Source organism: Monodelphis domestica, chromosome 1 (assembly GCF_027887165.1).
Source record: "Monodelphis domestica isolate mMonDom1 chromosome 1, mMonDom1.pri, whole genome shotgun sequence".
Classification (NCBI taxonomy): Eukaryota; Metazoa; Chordata; class Mammalia; order Didelphimorphia; family Didelphidae; genus Monodelphis; species Monodelphis domestica.
In genome coordinates this window covers 395341894-395354540 of record NC_077227.1, presented here as the reverse complement: position 1 = coordinate 395354540, position 12647 = coordinate 395341894, and the positions used below count along the sequence as shown (strand labels likewise).

The following is a 12647-nucleotide window of genomic DNA, read 5'->3' as shown; positions in this document are numbered from 1 at the left end:
ACCAAAACTCAAACGCACCAACCACTACACCCAAATGTACTATGGCAGGAAAGAGTGTGGAAATAGTCTTGAGAGGTGAGGGAATCTCCATTACTAGTGGAGATTTTCTTTTTTATCCTCACTTTGTCTTAGAATTGACTCTTAGTTCCAAGGCATGAGAGCAATAAGGGCTAGGAAATTGGGGTTAAGTGACTCTATCCAGGATCACACATCAAAGAAGTGCTTGAGGCTATATCTGAACCCAGGTCTTTCCCACTCCAGGCCTGGCACTCTTTCCACTGAGCCACCTGATTGCCCCTCATCACTAGTGGTCTTCAAGTGAAGGCTGGATAACCTATTTGTCAGAAATGTTCAAGAGAGTCCATAATAAAATAATATTACTTTGTTTGGGTTTGGGAGTCAGAAATTATTCCAAGGTTGAAAGATCTTTTATTTGGAAGGGTGTGTCATTTTAATGGGAGAAATCAGAGATTTGCTTCCCTCCACCCCTGAGGACAGAGCTGGAAGGAATGTGAAGAAATTGTAGAGAGAAAGATTAATATAAGGAAAAACTTCCTGATGTGATATCTTTGGTGACCTGGTGGCATTTTGAAGTGACACTTGGACTGCTGTAGCAGCAGTCTAAGTCAGCTTCTATATCACCTTCCTTCTGTCTACAGAAAGGCAGTGTACCAGGTGGCCAGGCTGGAGTCAGGAAAACCCAAGTTCAAATCCAGCCTCAGCTGTGTGACCCTGGGCAAGTCACTTAACCCCATTTGCCTCAGTTTCCTTATATGTCAAATGAGCTGGAAAAGGAAATATCAAACAGCTCCAGAATCTTTGTCAAGAAAAGCCCCAATGGGGTCACAAAGAATCCAAGATTGGAAAGATACAAAAGCACTCTATTCCCAATTACCCAGATGAGGATGATATTGAAATTGTCCACCAGGTGGCATTATATTTATTCCATCAGCTAGCTGATCTCATCAGAGGCTCTCTGGCATGCACGTGTGAACCTTTGTCCTAGAGCTGCAGGGTTCCAGATGGCTAAAGAATAAAGCCATTGATGGCCACTTTCTGGATTGATGAAATAGTAGCTTTAGAATTTTAAAGTATAATATCTGTGGTCTGAACACAGCTCCAAAACTCCCCCTGCATGGGCACTTTTCTTTCTTATCAAAGCCCACATTCAACAAACTCAGGCAATCCATATATTCACACAGTTTATTAAGTATAAAGAAAAAAGGTTATGTGCTCCCCACATGGAGTCCTCTCTCTATTCAATCCTTGAAGTGACATAGTACAGTACAAAAGAGTAGAAGAGTCAGAGGACCTGAGTTCAAATCCCATCTCTGACCCTTCTTACCTGTGTGTCCTTGGACTTGGACTTGGAGAAATCAAGTAATATCCCTGAGACTCAGTTTCTTCATCTGTAAAACGAAGGGGATACAGCAAAGCGTTCCCCAGCTTTCAGCCCTCTTTCACCGGCTTTCTGTTTCCAATTCCACCACCTATCCCCTCTGTAACAATGACGGAACAGGCCATCTCCTTTGCCAAGGACTTTTTGGCCGGTGGCATCGCCGCTGCTATTTCCAAGACTGTGGTGGCCCCTATCGAGAGAGTCAAGCTACTATTGCAGGTGCAGCATGCAAGTAAACAAATTGCTGCAGATAAGCAGTACAAAGGCATAATGGACTGTATAGTCCGAATTCCAAAGGAACAAGGGATGCTTTCCTTCTGGCAGGGTAACTTAGCAAATGTCATCAGATATTTCCCCACCCAGGCCCTTAACTTCGCCTTTAAGGATAAGTATAAGCAGGTGTTTTGGGGAGGAGTGGACAAGCACACACAATTTTGGAGGTATTTTGCTGGCAATCTTGCCTCTGGTGGTGCAGCTGGAGCCACTTCTCTCTGCTTTGTCTACCTTAGCAGCTGATGTTGGGAAATCTGGCACTGAGAGAGAATTCAAAGGCCTGGGAGACCGCCTTGTGAAAATCACCAAGTCTGATGGAATTCGGGGCTTATATCAAGGTTTCAATGTCTCAGTGCAGGGTATTATTATCTATAGAGCAGCCTACTTTGGAATCTATGATACAGCAAAAGGTATGCTTCCAGATCCTAAGAACACCCATATTGTGATAAGTTGGATGATTGCACAAACAGTGACTGCTGTAGCAGGTGTGGTTTCCTATCCCTTTGATACAGTAAGGCGGCGAATGATGATGCAGTCTGGGCGCAAAGGAGCTGATATCATGTACACTGGGACAATTGACTGCTGGAGGAAGATTGCTAAAGATGAGGGTGGCAAAGCTTTCAAGGGGGCCTGGTCCAACGTTCTTAGAGGCATGGGTGGAGCTTTTGTACTTGTCCTGTATGATGAATTGAAGAAAGTAATCTAAGTACATCCTACCTAAAAATGGAAACAGTGAATATAGATCATGTAGAATACTTAACCATACTTAGCATTTTGGACCATTAACCTTCAAGAAATTCCTGTTGTCTTTTTATCCAGGCCAGATCATGTTTGTAGAGAAGCCAGGAAAAGCTCTTAGAAAAAGGGACTCATTTATTGTGATCCATTATTCACACAATGGAACTGATGATGATTCAGTATATTGATTCTATTGGTTTTGGGGGAAATAACCGTTACTGTGGGTCCAAGGAGGCAGATCAACTTAGACCATCTAGTTTAATGCTATTTTGTAGGACCATAAATTTGTGTTTAAGTAATTTATTTAAAGAAAAAAAATCATGTCTCCCATTTGTACTTAAGCACTATATATACTATTTTGCACAGCTGACTATTTGGCAGTTATGATCTGTGTTGGGCATTCTGCTGTAAAACAATAAATACACAGAACACTCTAAAAAAAAATGAAGGGGTTGTGTCTGAAAATCTCCAAGTGCTCTTTCTGTTCTAGGCCTCTGATCTTGGCTATCATTTCAGTCTTGGTCACTGAAGGTAAGAGGCCTGGGGCTGTAGTAGCCTTGATTACATACAATTTTTTCTCTCACAGGACCTGCTTACAGAGGCAGATTATAGCAACCCAGGAGTCTGACTGCTGAAGCTCCTTGCACTGGGAATGGTGGATGGGACATTTCAGGCACAGAGGAAATCAGAATCCTCAGCTTTGTGCTTTCAGAAATTTCACCCCTTCCCAGGGTCACATAATTTTATTTTTCCCTTTGGGAATTACTAGGGGCCTTTCAGCTCCCATAGGGATGAAACAGTGTAGATATGTCTTACATGAGCTTTCCAAGAGTGGCATGGATTATCTTGGGATGTTCCTGGGGATCTCTGCTGCTGAGAGAGACTGAGACTGATGGACCACTTGACTTTGGGAGCTCTGTGCTGCAGAGGGCTATGCTGTGGAGTGTCTTAAGTACAGCATCAATATGGGGAGAAGGGAGGAGGAGGGCTGGAGCCACCAGGTTATCCAGGGAACAGTGAGCCTGGCTAGAAACAGCATGTCAAAGCTGCTATGCTGGTCAGTGATGAAACAGAGTTAACAGTTAGCCTCTGCACTTCCAGCCTGGGCAAAATAGGAAGGCTCAGTTTAAGAAAAAACAAAAGGAATGGTGGGGTAGCTAGGTGGTGCAGTGTATCTCCTGACAGAGGGGACTGGAGGCACAATCTAGCTTCAGACATTTACTGGCTGAGTGACTTAAGTCACTTAGCTCTCCTGTATGCTGTGACCGTGAAAATATGGGTTTCAAGACTGTGAATTGCCCAAACTGTAAAGATAATTTTTAGCGTATTGATTTTATATAAAAAATAAGTGGTCGCCATGGGAAAAATTCCCAAATATGAAATACCCAAGTCAGCTGGGTTTTAGGAATATTTTAATTAATATAAATGAAGGAATTAAGGAAAGGGAAAGAGAACAGCGTAAGAGGAAATAGTAGGAAAAGGCTAGGGCCTAGGCCATTGGCCTAGGCCTTTCTCTTTAAGAGAGAGAAACTAAGTCAGTCTTTAATCACTCACCACAAGGTCTTTCCAAGCAAAACTCTAGTGTTCAGAGACCCAGCAGCCTCCTCTGACTCCTGACCTCCAATTCAGCTACCAAAGCTGAACTAAATCAAAATAACTTGAACTGGTTCAGACAGCTCCTTTTAAAGAGAAATTTCTCTTGTGTCATCTCCCCTAAATTTTCACGTCTACCAATCACAGTAGACACTTTTCCTAGGACAGCCCATTCTTAGTTTTTAGTTCTCACCTTCTCTGGGTAGATTATATCTTCTGAGTATTTCACACCTCTTTGTTAAGCTTGCCCCTTGCAAGTTGCCTGACCTTTTAGTGATTAATTTGACCTTCATAGGTACTTATCACCCTTTTGTATTAGATCTAAAAATAGACCTAGCTTAAGGTTTTGGCCTCACTATAAGTATGAGTTAAATACCTTCCTTGTTCACTAAGGAGTTTTACAACTTTATCTTCCCCCAAAGTATGCCTAAGTATGGGTGGAGTAATTTTAAAGTTCCCAATACATTCCTGATCAAGTACCTTCATTGTTTAAATGGGGAATAACCTTAACCATAACCTTAAGATAATGTTCCATGGTAGAGTCTGAGAAATTTTAAGATTCACAATGCCTCAGTTTGCTCATCTGCAAAATGGAAATAATAGCACCCACACCCAGAGTTGTTGTCAAGATCAAGTGAGATAAATGTGGTGTTCAGCACAGTGCCTGACACATAGTTCATGCCATCTAAATGTTTTGTTGCTGCACAGTAGCTTCCTGCTCAAATATCTATGCCTTCTGAGGTCTCTTCTGAGATTCTGAGGTTTTTATATTTTCTTCTTACTACTGCATATTCTGCAACAAAATTCTATGTGATTTTGTATTCCTATTTCTCTATGTGCAAGTGGCACACACACTGTAGACTTCAACCCCTAGTAAAGAAATTGCTCTTTCTGCTTGTAGACCTGCTCTATAGACTTGTTGAGCCAAGTTAGTTACCAAAACTTATTTTATTAGGTCTAGATCAGTGATTTTGGAGCATTTAAGGTGAGACAGTATATACAAGGTCAGGTCTTGTTAGGGTCTGAGTTGCAGACCACCCAAAGAGCACACGAAGACAATGCAATTCAAGCAAGGGAAAGCCTTTATTACTAGCACACTATCACTAGCATGCTAGGGGAGCGCAGCAAAGTAGTTCCATCCTCCCAGAGTTGGGACCCTACATATAGACCTCACAATATTACTTAACCTGGATGATTGTTTAAACCCTAGAGTACTTTATGGCTAGTTATTTCACTGAAATGTTGCAACAGTCCTGAAACACCCTACAGTCAGCTATCTGCTGAAATGTTTGACTGGGCAGCATGGCTGGAGGATGTGTTTATCAGATGGGTTGGAGGTCCTGTGCCCTTTTTCCTTTTCTTCATTCCTCACTTTTTTTCAGGGACCACCATGAGGAATCTTCCTCATGGGAAAGGCCTCATCACGGGGGAACCCTCTTCTGTAGCCATGGGTAGATATCGCTGTACTGAACCAAGTGGTTAAGGATACAGGGCCCAAAGGTTAAGAGGAGGAGAAGTTCTAGGAAGGGGCCTACAAGTGTTGAGATCAAAGTAGTGAGCCAGGGGGATGTCTGAAAAACTTGCTGGTACCACGCCTGAGATTCGGACAGAGCCAGGTCGCAGGAACTTAGGCTCTTCTGAAGTTCTGCCAGGGACTCTCCAATATGGTCTGTGTAGAAGCAACACTCCTCCCAAAGGGCAGCACAGAGAATAGAAGATCTAGCCCTCTCCAATTAAGACCTTTGAGTCTATGGAGTCTTTAGCTACATAGGGAGTCAAACCTGAGGATGTGCACAACCATTGGACACCTTCAGGTGGGAGAAGGTATTTACTGTTGCTAGGAGTCACGAGGATGTAAGGGAGCAAAGGAATTTCCCTGACAAGAGTCAGCCCGAGTTTCTTGGGGGGTACAGTGCCCATGCCATCTCCCTCCTCTCCTAATATGCAAGGGAAAAGGGACAGTGGTCTCTGTCTTCTGTAACTTCTTCACAGCTGAGAATGGGCGTAGAGTATTCCCTGCCTATGTTAGGAGAGAGAGGTATTGACTGTAAGCCATGTCCAGAGGTTATGGTGGCATCTGGCATCTGGGTGACTCCCATGAGTCACCCTAGAAGCAACTAGAGAGATGACAAGGTTACAAATACAAGGTCCACATATCCCACAGGGGAGTAGACAAAACTGGAATGGTTGCTAATCTCCTTAAAGCCTCCGATCTTGGATACACCTCAGAGGCACTGAGACCTTGGGCTAGAGGCCTGGGGTTCCCTCCACTTTGGGGGTGCTTCATACAGACCCAACAGTTAGAGGGACCCACTTTGGCTACTGTTTCTCCAAGCTGAACCAGCTGGCTGGGTATGCATGATTTAAAACATAGAAGAAGACCCAAAATTTAAGGAAAGAAATAGTTATGGCCAGGTAGTTAAAGGCTAAAGTAAAAGGGATAAAGATAGCAGGGAAGGAAAGGCTGTGGGCACAGGGTCTTAGGGACATGTCCCCAGTGAGTGCCTGGGTCCTAAGTAGCTGGGAATCTGGGCAAACACTAGAACACCAGATAGAAACAGAGATTACACATTTGCATTTGGGTATCTTGGCCAACAGACTTCTTCAGAAATCATCTTCTGACAGGAATAGATCCCTTTAGGAAATCGGATTCCTGAGTTGTTTGTAGAGCTGGTATGTGATGTCTCTGTTAAAGAATATCCTTTTGCAAAATACTCATTAACTATAACCTCTATAAACACTTGAGTAACAACATTTTACGGATGTATTCCTTTACCTCAGATTCTGGGGGAAATTCAAGAGAGTTTTGAGCTATATTTCCAAGCTCAAGATCCAAACTTCAACTGTGGTAAAATTAAGGTTGCAAATACAAACCATCTATGAATAAACTTCACCTACTTCTCAAAGTATGTTCCCTAAAAGTTTGAGAATGCTCAATTATTAACCTAATAGGTTGTTTGGGGAAATGGAAACTTTAATTTTCCAATTTGTATTATGTGCTGATTATGGGAATGTCACAAAGGAAGAAGGCCCAGAAGGGAAAATATCTCCTCATGTCACAAAGGACACAGTGAGTGACTTTGTGTACCAAGCAAGGCTGTCACTGCCATTATTGTTTCACTCGATTAGCAGCCTAGATGGTCAGGAAAGTCCAGTCCAAGGTGAGCTTTGGGCTGCCTTCTCTAACCATCCGAGGACTTTCTCTCTCCTTAGAGCACTTGCCACTGGATCCCAGAAGCCTTCTGTTTTCCTTAAAGGACAAGTCTGACCCCATTATAGCTTCAGAGAATTTCTGCTTATCAAGCACTCCAGAAACAAATTTCCATACCTTCAAACAAGCTTTTCTGACCATTTGCCCTCTCTAAGGATTCCCTAAAGCCTATGAGTCTACATAGCAATTGTTCTTGCATATTTTGGCAATAATTAATTTATCACAATTTAGTCATAAAACCTGAACAGGAATGTTGAACTCATTAGCTCTACAGTAAACACAAATCAGGGCCAGATCAAATCCTGACCGTAGGCCATCTGAAGGAACTAAGACAAGATCAGTCAGGAATCTAAGGAAGCTTTATGGACTTTAGATCAAAATCCCTTCCTTCCAAATTCAAATCCAACAAACCATCCCACCTTCTCTGACTAACTCATATCAAAAATATTCTGGTGGTATCACTTCAATTGCTGATCGGTAACTCAAACGAATTCTGATTTAAAGGATTACGTCATTGAAACACTATCTGTAGCATAGTGCTCATCCATTATAAATTTCAGTTCATAGTACAAATTGGTAAACTGAGGTAACCACTGAGTATTGAACAAAATCTATGGCACAGGTTTACAATGAGCTTTTGTTTACATGCAAACAATACTTAAAATACATATTTTAGCAGCAACTCCCATAACAATTGTAAAATTCTGAGCAAGCATTTTTCACATATATGCCATTTTCAACATCCTACCCACTCTTTGACTACTGTTTGCAACATATATCCTCATACAGATCAAAAAATGTAATCAAAATATCAACCAACAATCCCCAGAACTGATGAGGTAGCATCAATTACATATCACTCAACTCATTTTATCACTCTGGACATGGAATGTTTGCATTAATATCCCACAGCTTCAAGCAAGCATCTTGGTCAGACAGGGCTGACAACGTTCACTGGCTGGAGCACCTTAAAACCTCCAAAATGTACAATTAAAATGCACTCATCTTTAAGTTCTATCACACAGTAATTGTCAACCTTTTGGGGTCCCTATTTCAGTCCCTAAGTATCAGAGTGGAATAATTATAAGAACTTCTTTCTCCTTCCTGTGAACAAGGAAGGGGTTAATAGCTTCTGAGCAATTGATCCTAAGGCTGCTTGGCTTGATTTAGATTTTATTACTTAGCAACCTTGTCCCATCCTTCTTTAACCAGTGAGTTTACTATAATTTACAAATTTTAATGCATCAAACCCCTTTCATAATAATTCACTCTCAATGAATTTCAGTTTGAACCCCACAACTTCCAAATAACTCTGATTATGTCCTCTAGCAATGTTTCAGTGTAACCAAACTGCAAACTGAAGTGCAAAGCATTTTCCTGTACTTCTCTCAAACCTGTCCAAAGTAGAATAGAACCTTCAATTTAGTTTTCTTTTAACTCAAAATATTGCTGCATTCCGAATTAAATTCCATCAATATTATTCCGATTATATCTATTTCATACCAGAATTCATGGTATCAGTATCTCTATTCATTACTCTTATTGAAGTGGAGCACTTCATAGAACAAATCCAGACACCCCAAATTTCAATTATTAACTTATATAGATAGACATAAAGTTATTTCCTTTCACATACAGGTTCTTATTTGGCAATCAAGCAAACCTTATCACAGACATAGTTATGCATAGAGGTCAGTGATGAGTGGACAATCCTTAGGTTTGTCCGAAGGGGTTGGTTTCTTCCACATGTACTCAATCACTTCTCCCTAGCTACATGTTACCTGGCATTCCAGCCTGACCTCTTTGATATTCCTGAAATTCCTTTTGTTTCCCAACCCTCCTAATTCTTATCCTTTGGCTAATTATAGTCCATTCTGTGGCCTGCCTACCTGCTTGACCTCCTGGGGGGGGGGGGAAGGGGACTGGGTCTGTTTCCTAAGAAGAATGTAGGAAGGAATAGATCTACTTTATCTACTTCAATTTAATTGTCTTCTCTTATTGGGAAACTATTTCATTATTTCTTCTGGCTTCTCTTCTTTACCATTATTGTAAGTAGAGGAAAGGCACTATACTGTATTTAATCCTCATGACAAGCCCTCTAGATTTCCGGGCTGGTTAAATTCATCTTGTTAAGGACATACAGTTTGCATATCATATGCCCTTAACCTTTTTAGGTGGAATAAATATAGTACAAATGCACACATAATTTATATCTGAATACATGTTCATCTCTAGATCACAAATTCCTTTCTATGCATTTTGCACATGTTTAAAATAATTCATATAACCTTAGTCAAAGAAAATACTGTTTAGTTCAGTACTAGTATTATTAAATCCTATGCACAGATTATCCACTTTAAAAACTTTTGGTGTTACATGATTTCTAGTTCTTACAGCACATGCATTAAAATAAAACTGATTTGAAAGATTGCCAATTTTAAATCCTAGAATAAGTTCTTTTCAACAACATAACAGTTTCTTCTGGATGACTTTTACATCTATAGAGTAGCCAGTATAATTTCTGTCCTCATAGAATAAAACATTTCTTCTCTGTGTCAGGCAATCACATTTGGACAATTCTCAAAAATTCACTGAAACCATTATGCATTATGCATAAGATCTAACAAAACAAACCTCTAACCATGAGTTTTTTTGTGCTCAATAAGATCTGGCTAACATTTCACATGTACTGACAAACAGTAACTACAATATATTACATTTGTACCATATCAAAATCATTAGCAATCCTCCCAAGTTGAGAATTAATTTTAAATGAAAATTGCTAACTGTGTGGAGTAAAAAAAATCTCCCTTTTCTGCTCAGAATTTCTCTCTTTCACTCCTTTGGGGGCCCATCCAAGGGAAGAAAGAGGGAAATATCATTGAACAGGTATTTTCTTTTGTCCTCTGCTAAGGATTTTTGACAGTGGAAAGTTAAAGCTTGCAACTCTACCCTTCTTTTCACATAGAGATGAGACTGTGACAAAGACAAAGACAAACAGTAACATACAAAGCTGTGACAAGCATGCTTTGAGAGAAAAAAAAAATAGGTGTTTTTAGGATCCATTCTTAAGAAAAAAAATATTTGCAGGGATTTGCAGAGAGAAACTTCATTAAAACAGTTTCAGCATACTTGGGGAAGCTGTGATGAGCTAAGCCATCTGATTGGCTGAGTTGACTTTCTTGTTTCCTATCTCTCTCTGAACTGATCTTTATCAAAAACTGACTCTTTTTGACTGAGATTTCTTAACAAAATGCTCTTGGAGTATCTGGCAAATTGGGTTGGAGGTGGGCTGTTTCCTGAGGCTCCCTGGTTTTCTCAAGGAAGGAACTTTTAAGTCTCCTATTCAGACTCTCTCTCCTGCTTAGGAGCTCGCTGCAGGAGCAGGCACAGCCCCTCCCCCATAACCTACCCCATTGAGATGCAGGTGGGGGAAGTGGAGGAACAGCCACTACATTCCCCACCTTACCTTCATTCCCAATTTATAGGCAAGGGCTTTGAAGTCCAGATAATAGCTCAGGACCACGTCCAGGGGGACTGACTGCCCCTGGCAAATGTTAGGGTCTGAGTTGCAGACCACCCAAGGAGCACACGAAGACAATGCAATTCAAGCAAGGGAAAGCCTTTATTACTAGCACACTATCACTAGCATGCTAGGGGAGCTCAGCAAAGTAGTTCCATCCTCCCAGAGTTGGGACCTCACAATATAGACCTCACAATATTACTTAACCTGGATGTTTGTTTAAACCCTAGAGCACTTTATGGCTAGTTATTTCACTGAAATGTTGCAACAGTCCTGAAACACCCTACGGTCAGCTATCTGCTGAAATGTTTGACTGGGCAGCATAGCTGGAGGATGTGTTTATCAGATGGGTTGGAGGTCCTGTGCCCTTTTTCCTTTACTTCAGTCTGAAGTCAGGAAGACAAGAATTCAAATCCAGCCTCATACACTTACTATGTGACCCTGATCAAATCACTTAACCCCTGTTTCCTCATCTTGAAAATAAGCTGGAATGATCAGGTGGGATTTATACCAGGAATGCAAGGATGGTTCAATATTAGGAAAACCATCCCCATAATTGACCACATCAACAAGCAAACCAACAAAAATCACATGATTATCTCAATAGATGCAGAAAAAGCCTTTGATAAAATACAACACCCATTCCTATTGAAAACACTAGAAAGTATAGGAATGGAAGGGTATTTCCTAAAATTAATAAACAGTATATATCTAAAACCATCAGCCAACATTATCTGCAATTGGAATAAATTAGATGCATTCCCAAAAAGATCAGGAGTGAAACAAGGATGCCCATTATCACCTCTATTATTTAACATTGTACTAGCAACACTAGCAGTAGCTGTTAGAGAAGAAAAAGAAATTGAAGGCATTAAAATAGGTAATAAGGAGACCAAGCTATCACTCTTTGCAGATGATAAGATGGTCTACTTAAAGAATCCTAGAGAATCAACTAAAAGCTAGTGGAAATAATCAACAACTTTAGCAAAGTTGCAGGTTACAAAATAAACCCACTTAAGTCATCAGCATTTCTATATATTTCCAACATATCTCAGCAGCAAGAGTTAGAGAAATTCCATTTAAAATCACCCTAGACAATATAAAATATTTAAGAATCTATTTACCAAGACAAACACAGGAATTATAGGAACACAACTACAAAATACTTTCCATACAATTAAAACTAGATCTAAATAATTGGAAAAACATTAATTGCTCATGAGTAAGACCAGCTAACATAATAAAAATGACAATCCTATCCAAACCAATTTACTTATTTAGTGCCATACCCATCGAACTACCAAAAAACTTTTTTACTGAATGAGAAAAAACTATAACAAAGTTCATTTGGGAAAAAAAAATCAAGAATATCCAGGGAAATATTGAAAAAAAAAATGTGAAGGAAGGTGGCCTTGCAGTACCAGATCTCAAACTATACTATAAAGCGGTGGTCATCAAAACAATATGGTACTGGCTAAGAGACAGAAAAGAGGATCAGTAGAATAGACCGGGTAAGTGACCTCAGCAAGAACAGTCTCTGATAAACCCAAAGATCCCAGCTTTTGGGACAAAAATCCACTATTTGACAAAAACTGCTGGGAAAATTGGAAAACATTATGGGAGAGATTAGGTTTAGATCAACATCTAACACCCTACATCAAGATAAACTCAGAATGGGTAAATGACTTGAATATAAAGAATGAAACAATAAGTAAATTAGGTGAACATAGAATAGTATACATGTCAGATCTTTGGGAAAGGAAAGATTTTAAGACCAAGCTAGAGTTAGAAAAAATTACAAAATGTAAAATAAATAATTTTGATTACATTAAATTAAAAAGGGTTTGTACAAACAAAACCAATGCAACTAAAATTAGAAGGAAAGCAACAAATTGGGTATTCATGACAAA

General features: G+C 40.1%; 1 pseudogene; it reads left to right on the top strand.

Annotated features, from left to right (window-relative positions):
* The first annotated feature begins 1488 nt into the window (after nt 1-1488).
* On the top strand, nt 1489-2854 carry LOC100028617 (ADP/ATP translocase 3-like; annotated as a pseudogene).
* The last annotated feature ends 9793 nt before the right edge of the window (nt 2855-12647 follow it).